At 42.8% G+C, this 7,330-nt stretch overlaps 1 pseudogene; it reads right to left on the bottom strand.

The window, feature by feature from the left end:
* Positions 1–5,661: 5,661 nt before the first annotated feature.
* On the bottom strand, positions 5,662–6,754 carry LOC140712866 (uncharacterized; annotated as a pseudogene).
* Positions 6,755–7,330: the final 576 nt, after the last annotated feature.

The following is a 7,330-nucleotide window of genomic DNA, read 5'->3' as shown; positions in this document are numbered from 1 at the left end:
AAAATAACCACCAGTTTACTTGCTTCTTGATTCTGTAGTCAGAAATTTGGGCAGAGAACGGTGGAAGTGATGTAGCTTGAAAAGGAAGAAGCAGGCTTCCATAGCTTTATTGAAGTTTTATATCTGAGGATTTGATTTTAGTGATTGACTGGTTTCTTAAGTTCACCTCCATGTGACCTCTCCACATAGCTACTTTGTGCTTTCTCATAGAAAGGTGGTCTCAGAGCTTCAAGAGAGTGCAGTATATGAAGACTAAACCCAATGTATGTGCCTAGCAAGTGTCTGCTTGCGTCAGATTTTCCAATATCCCATTGGCCAAAATAAGTCACATAAGCAATTCCAGAGACAGTGAGAGGAGACTGTATAGAAAGTGAACACTGGGAGCCAAGGGTTTGTGTTAGCAACCAACGTAAATGTTTTCTATAGACAATCTTTTCATATAAAAAAATTAACAGATCTCTCATATAAAAAATACATGTTATTTCTCCCCAAACCCTCAATATCATATTGCTTTATGGTGTCGGGCTCAGCATCTTGTCATCTAAATAAGGTTTAGGTGCAAATGAGGATTCTTAGATGCAGTTCTGTCTCCAAACACCCGATATTTAATGATGTAACAGTAATAGGAAAATGAAAGTATACAAGTCTAGTTAAAAAGTGGAGAACATATGGCACATAGCAGCAACTGACCTGTAACAATTCTGAAATCCATCCAGCCCCAGGGAGCAGGAAATGGTCCTTTATCATGGGCCAGTTCTGTATCATGGAATGATTCTGTCTGGATTTTCTTTTGGTTTTTGTTTTCTTCCCCCTGAGTGTGCCTTTGTTTTTCATAAGAAATGCTCTCCATATGCAAGCCTGTTGCCCACTTTCCAGGCCCAAGGCCAAAGTCACATGTTTTAGGTTTATATTATAGCAACACTCCACTTCTAGTATCAATTTGTCTTACAGTTATCTGTTGGGACACAACAAACTACTCCAAATATAGTATCTTAAAACAAGAAATATTTATTTGTTTACAATTTTGTGGGTCAGAATTTTAGGCTAGGAACAGTAGAGATAGCTGGTACCTGCTTTACAATGTCTACGGCATACACTGCTAGGAGTGGAATGGCTCGGGAAGGTTAAAAGAGATCACCTAGCACCAAACACTTGGGATGTTGGATCTGGATATTGTTTCCATCTTTTGTTTTCTACCCATCGAGCTACCCCTGTGGCTAGCTTGCATTTTGCCATAGAGAGTGGTTTTATAGATTCAAATGGCAGCATTTCAAGAAGACAAAGACCATGTGCAAGTACTTATCAAGCCTCCGTTTGCATCACATTACTAATGTCCCCTTGGTCATGAAAACCACATGGCCAACCTCAGAGTCACTGGGCAAGGGGTATGAACAGGAGTGTAAATACTACCAAGTGTGGTTGATGGGAGAACAGCAATGGAACAATCTACTGCACCTACCTTGGGAAAGCATAGAAAGCTGTATTGAATTGTGTTTTTACCATTTGGTTTGTGTTATCATTGGAAAGACTCACTTATTTTGAGAAGAAAGAACATGTTCTCAATTCATCTTGTATAACAAAAGCTTCATTGTTAACTGGACTCAGGTAGTGCTCAGTTAATATTTGTTGAATAAGCTGAATGAATAAAATTCATGTATATCAACATTTCTAAGATGTGAGCTACAAATTCAATCTTGGAAGATTGAATAAATAGAGTTCCCTAGTCAAATTCTATGGTAGTTTGGTTACAGTATTGGTTCCCATACACCATTCTGTTCCGTATAAATGTCCTTTGTAATATAACTTTCATCAAGAGGTAAAATCTTTTTCTCTTTTCCTTCCATCTGTGCTGCACTTGTGACTTACTCTGGCCAACAAAATACAGTGGAAGTGATGTATTGCAATTTTGAAGTATAATTCCAGAAGCTTAATATGCCTTTATTTTCTCCTTTGGAATCCTGCTTCTGCTCGGAGAACAGGTCCAGGGTAGCCTGCTAGAAAACAGAAGACCATCACGTTGCCCCAGCTGAGGACATTAGATTGTTCAGTCTCTGACTGACCTGCCAGCTGATGAGATAAGCATGGACAAGTCCAGAGATCAGTGGTGTTTGGTCCAGATAAGCAGAACTGTTCAAATTCCATAGATTCAAAGTTTTGGAGTAGTTTTTTATGCATCAGTAGTTAATGAATAAAAATATCTTAAAATTTACAATACTCATGAATGTAATATTAACAATGAGAAAAAAACCCTGCATAACCAAAATGATTACAATAAAACGTATCTAATTCCGTCTAACAAATTTCTCCAAATTATTTGGCGTTAAAACTTCATATGATCTGTTTTTTTAATATTAATGTATTAATTGCTATATCTCTGCTATAATAGTCTTTAGAGCACACTTTGGAAACTTCTGCAGAATTCAGCAATACCATAAAATTTAAAGTATTTTTCCCAGAAAATATAAAGTGGTGACATTTCAATCAACTTCTTCGTCGTCGTCGTCGTCGTCTTCTTCTTCTTCTTCTTCTTCTTCTTCTTCTTCTTCTTCTTCTTCTTCTTCTTCTTCTTCTTCTTCTTATTTGCAGTTGCAAGATTTAATAGAGTGAAAACAGAGCTCCCATAAAATCGGAGGGGACCCAAAGGGGGTTGCCACTCCCTGCTGGAATGCCTGGGTTTATATCCCAATGATTGTCCCTCTCCCTGTACTCTCAGGTGATATATGATTTGCCTATTTCTTTACCTCCTGCTTTAGGCTCATATGTATTTTAGTGAGCCCTCTTTACTATCTGATTGATTGGGTGTGAGCTGAGTAACAAGCTAACACCTTGCTAGGTGCAGTTTGTGTTTAAGGTAGGTGCAGTCACCTTTCTCAGCTAGGCTTAGGGATTCTTAGTCGGCCTAGGAAATCCAGCTAGTCCTGTCTCTCAGTACCCCTTCACAACAGGAAAACTCAAGTGCTTTTGGGGATGTTGGTGGATGACTGCTCTTAACTGCTTCCTGCTGAATTGGGGCATAGTAGGGGTCATGCAGTTGAGATTTCCTTGGGAGAGGTGCCTTCTATGTCACCAACTTCAGAGCATGGGCTAGCAGGCCGGTTCAGGGGTCTGCAGTAGATCTTAGTCAGGGACTATATCTGGGGCTCCATTTGAAGAACCATTTGTGGTTTTACAGCTTCGATTCTGGAAGAGACAAACTTAACAAGGAGGTTAAAGACACAGGGATTGTAATGTATGGCCTGAAGGGCAGGGGCATAGGGGTATGGGGATGAAAGTGGAGTTTCCTTTAGAAAAACTCCTATACCACAGGGAATCAATATTTCTGAGAAGCCACATTCTCCATAGAAGCTTTTGGTAAGGGGAGCTCCTGGTAGTACAGTGGCATGGAGGGGTGCAGTAAGAGTTAAAGGGGGTAAGAGAACAGTAAAAAGAAAAACATAACAAGGGAGGGCCATGGGGATCTATGATTCTAGTTACTTTCCTCACAGTTGTCACTTGAAGAACAGGCGCAGATCCTCTAGAGGTTCACAGGAATAACTATCACTGTCTCTTGGGATTTTCGGGTTCTTTTGGCAGTATCCAGGGTTTGACTTGAGTTTGATGTATCCAAGACTCCACTCCAGCCACTTTAACCATGGTTGGGGTAGGTAAAATGACTGGGTAGGGTCCTTTCCAGGATGTGTCTAGGGATGGGGAATTAGAGGAAAGAGACTTGACTAATACCGTGTCACCAGAATGGAATAATTTCTTTCCCTCCTCTCGGGGGCAGGTTATCTGTAATGTATTAAGAACTTGTTGATATTTGGCTAAGGGGGTGATGTCTGCAACTAAGTTGGCCGTCTCTCAGTCAAGCACAAGGTCATTGGTTAGGAAGGGCCATCCATACAGCATCTCGTATGGACTAAGTCTCGCTTTTTCGGGAGAGTTTCAGATTCTTAGTAAGGCTATAGGCAACAGAGCAGACCATGCGAGGTGGGTTTCTTGGGTTGCCTTTTTTAGATGTTGTCTGAATGTTTCATTCATTTTCTCAACTTTTCTTGAGGATTGTAGTCTCCAGGCGCAGTGTAAGTGATGTTGTATGCCTAATACCTGGGATACTCCCTGGGTTACTGTAGCCTTGAAAGCAGGGCCATTGTCACTCTGTAAGTACGAATCTGGGAATTATTTCGTGAATTAGCGCCTTCATTACCTCTTGGGCCTTTTTTGCTCTTCAAGGGAAGGCCCCGTCCAACCAGTGAAAGTATCCACCCAAACTAGTAGATAGTGAGATCCCTGAGATTGGGGCATGTGGATAAAATCTAGTTGCCAGTCTTCTCCTGGATAATGGCCTGTTCTTTGTTCTCCTGAAGGAGCTTGGTGATAAGGCAGGGGATTATTTCTTTGGCACACTTCACAGGCCCTGTCTATCTGCTTGATAGTTTTTAAAAGGCCTGGTCCAGTAAATAATAATTTGGCCATTTGATGGGTGCTATCAATGCCTAAGTGAAAGGTTTGGTGAAGGGTTTTAAATAATTTCCATTGGTTATCTGCAGGCAAAAGTATTTTTTCTTCTTCGGTGGCTAGCCATCCTAAGGGGAGGAAACTATGTCCTCATGAGGTTCCCCATTCTATTTCTCCTGCCTAGTACTGGGGCTTGGTTTCCTGGAGGGGATTTCCCCTTACTAGGGGTCCCTCTATAAGCATTTCTAGTGGAGGGCCCTGCCTTGTGGCTCTTTTAGTTTCAATATCTGCCTGGCAGTTTCCTTCTATTTCCCTTTCGTTTCCTTTCTGATGACCCCAGCAGTGTAAGACTGCCACCTCTTTAGGTTTCTGTACAGCCAATGAAATCTCCTAATAGCTTCTGATGTTTGATAGGTGCTCCCTTGGAAGTTAAGGATTCCCTTTCTCTCCATATTGCTGCATGGGCATGGAAGATTAGGTGAGCATACTTAGAGTCTGTATATATACTTACCCTTTTTTATTCTCCTAATTCTAGTGTATGATGGCCCTTGTTTTTGTTAGGATCTCTCTTCCTAACAAGAGTGGGGCTTTCAGTCATAATTAGAAAGGCATGTGAAAAGAGTAAAATTCCCCATTTGCAACTTAGTGGCTGGGAGAAGTATCTAGTGACTGCCTGTCCTAGGACCCCTCGGATATTGACAGATCTGGAGGACAGTTGTCTGGGACAGGAGAGTAAGACTGAGAAGGCCGCACCAGTGTCCAGGAGACAGTTGACTCCCTGGCCCTCAATAGTTAAGCACATCTGGGGCTCTGTGAGGGTGATGGCATGAGCTGGCACTTGCCCTGGGCACCCTCAGTCCTGCTACTGGATCATCTGGTTAGTGGTTTCTGACTCAGATAATCTTCATCCCCTGGGGTAGTGGGCCTTCCAGTGATTTCCTTGATATAAGGGGCATGGACAAGGGGGCGGCTTATTTCTATTTGGACAGTCTTTTTTAAAGAGTCCTTCTAGACCGCACTGGAAACAAGCCCTATTGGGCATTTGATTTGCCCAGGCTTTTCCTTTTCCAGAGCCTCCAAAGTCCACTTGCCTGAGGGCCATGAGTAAAGTGGTGGCCTTTTTAAAATCCGGTTTTGTTCCATTCCACCTGATCCTCCTGATCTCTATTATTTAAAAAACTGAAGTTGCCAAGTTCAATAGGGTTTTTAAGTTTTGCTCCAGGCCTAAGGCAGACTTTTGAAGTTTTTTTCTAATGTCTGCAGCTGACTAAGTGATAAACTTATCCTTTAAGGTTATTTGGCCTTCAATAGAGTCAGATGACAGGGAGGTATGCTTCCTCACTGCCTCCCTTACTCTCTCCAGAAAGGCAGTAGGATTTTCTTCCTTTCCCTGTATTATAGTGGACATCATTGCATAATTAATAGGCTTCTTCCTAGTTTTCCTTAGTCCTTCTAGTATGCAAGTTAGCAAATGTCTGCGGCACCAATCTTCATGTTCTGATTCTGTGTTCCAATGAGGGTCTACACTGGGAACTGCCTGCTGGCCTGTGGGGAATTGTTCTTTTGCCTCTGTTGTCATCCTATCACTGACCTGACTGAGATACCAGAGATCGCCAAACTTTCGGGCTGCAGTTATGGTGGCACTCCTCTAATTTGGGGTTAGTGTCTGATCTAGCAATAACATTATATCTCTCCACGTCAGATCAAAGAATTGTCCTAGCCCTTGTAAAACATCAATATAGACATCAGGGTTATCTGAGAATTTACCTAGGTCTATTTTAATTTGCTTTAAGTCTGACAGAGAAAAAGGTACATGCACTCTGATTGGGCCCAATTCTCCTCCTCCCACCACTTGGAGGGGGCATAATTGGGGAATATGGCACTCTTGGGTTCATTGTTTACCCCTTTGTCTATCTCTTTTTGACTGTTTGGATTGAAGGGGGGTCCTTATCAATTGGGGAAGGAGCCAGAGGAATACCAGGGCAGGGAGGTAGACTCTGAGGGCTTCCTGTAGGGCATAAATTACATGTTTTACATCATTGCGAGTTGTCTCTTAATGAAAAGAAAGTTTGCACATACGGCACTTCACTCCATTTGCCCTCCTTTCTACAAAAGAGGTCTAGCTGTAAGATGGTGTTATAATTTATACTTCCCTCAGGGGGGCAGGTTTTCTCTCCCTTGAAGAGGATATTATGGCCAGGCGGTACTGCAGAAGAATATAAGTCGCTTCTTTCTTAGCGTCTGAGGGTCAAATTGGTTCCAATTCTCCAGAATACATCTTAGGGGCGTTTTTTGCCTTGGGAGGAACATTTCCCATCGCTTTGGAGAAGTCCCATGTGGGTCACCAGATGTTACTGGCGGGTCTTTGTTCTTAGAGCTCTCAACATGGTGGTGAGCTGCTCCCAAGGTGAGGCAGGCCACTCCCAAGATTGTGGCAAGCCTTTTGTTCTCTGACCTGGGGTTATTGGCCTCACGGATTCCAAGGAATGGAACCTTGGGCCATGCGGTGAGCGTTATAGCCCCATTAGAAGCTGTGGGTCACGGAAGAGACCCGGAAACCCAGCAACTAGTGTTCAGCTCAGTTAGGACAGACCCAGGCACTTAGCCATGCAGGAACAATGACTAGCCTTTAGCCCGATCGGGAGCAGCAATTTGCACCTTGCTGGATCAGGAACACAGCAGACTCCCTGCCAGATCTGGAGGGGTGGAAGTCAGAGGTGGGTCTGTGACAACAGCAAACAGCAGTGGTGGAGGACCAGCGAAAGTTCAACTCAAGCAGTAACAAACACAGACCAGACGAGTGTGCAGTTGCAAGATTTAATAGAGTGAAAACAGAGCTCCCATACAATGGGAGGGGACCCAAAGTGGGTTGTCCATTTTTATTATTTCTATT

The sequence above is a fragment of the Chlorocebus sabaeus genome, chromosome 11 (genome assembly GCF_047675955.1).
Source record: "Chlorocebus sabaeus isolate Y175 chromosome 11, mChlSab1.0.hap1, whole genome shotgun sequence".
Classification (NCBI taxonomy): domain Eukaryota; kingdom Metazoa; phylum Chordata; class Mammalia; order Primates; family Cercopithecidae; genus Chlorocebus; species Chlorocebus sabaeus.
This window is presented reverse-complemented; position numbering and strand designations above follow the sequence as displayed.